The following is a 269-nucleotide window of genomic DNA, read 5'->3' on the forward strand; positions in this document are numbered from 1 at the left end:
GAAGAGAAGAAGAGTGTCAAGAATGAAAAGGGAAAAGGAAGAATAGGGATAAAGATGAAGAGGAAAAAAGGAAAAATAGAGACACGTATTAACAGGGAAGAGGAAGAAATAAGAATAACTGAAGGGAAATGGGAGGAAGAGAGGTAAAGGAGAAAGGGAAGAAAGAGGGGAAGAAGGAACGAAGGAATTGCAATAACTGGAGGAGGGCGTGAGGAAGGGGAGAGCGGAGAAGGATGAAGAATAAATTGGAATAATGGAAATGCAATGAC

The sequence above is a fragment of the Penaeus monodon genome, chromosome 34, assembly GCF_015228065.2.
Source record: "Penaeus monodon isolate SGIC_2016 chromosome 34, NSTDA_Pmon_1, whole genome shotgun sequence".
Classification (NCBI taxonomy): Eukaryota; Metazoa; Arthropoda; class Malacostraca; order Decapoda; family Penaeidae; genus Penaeus; species Penaeus monodon.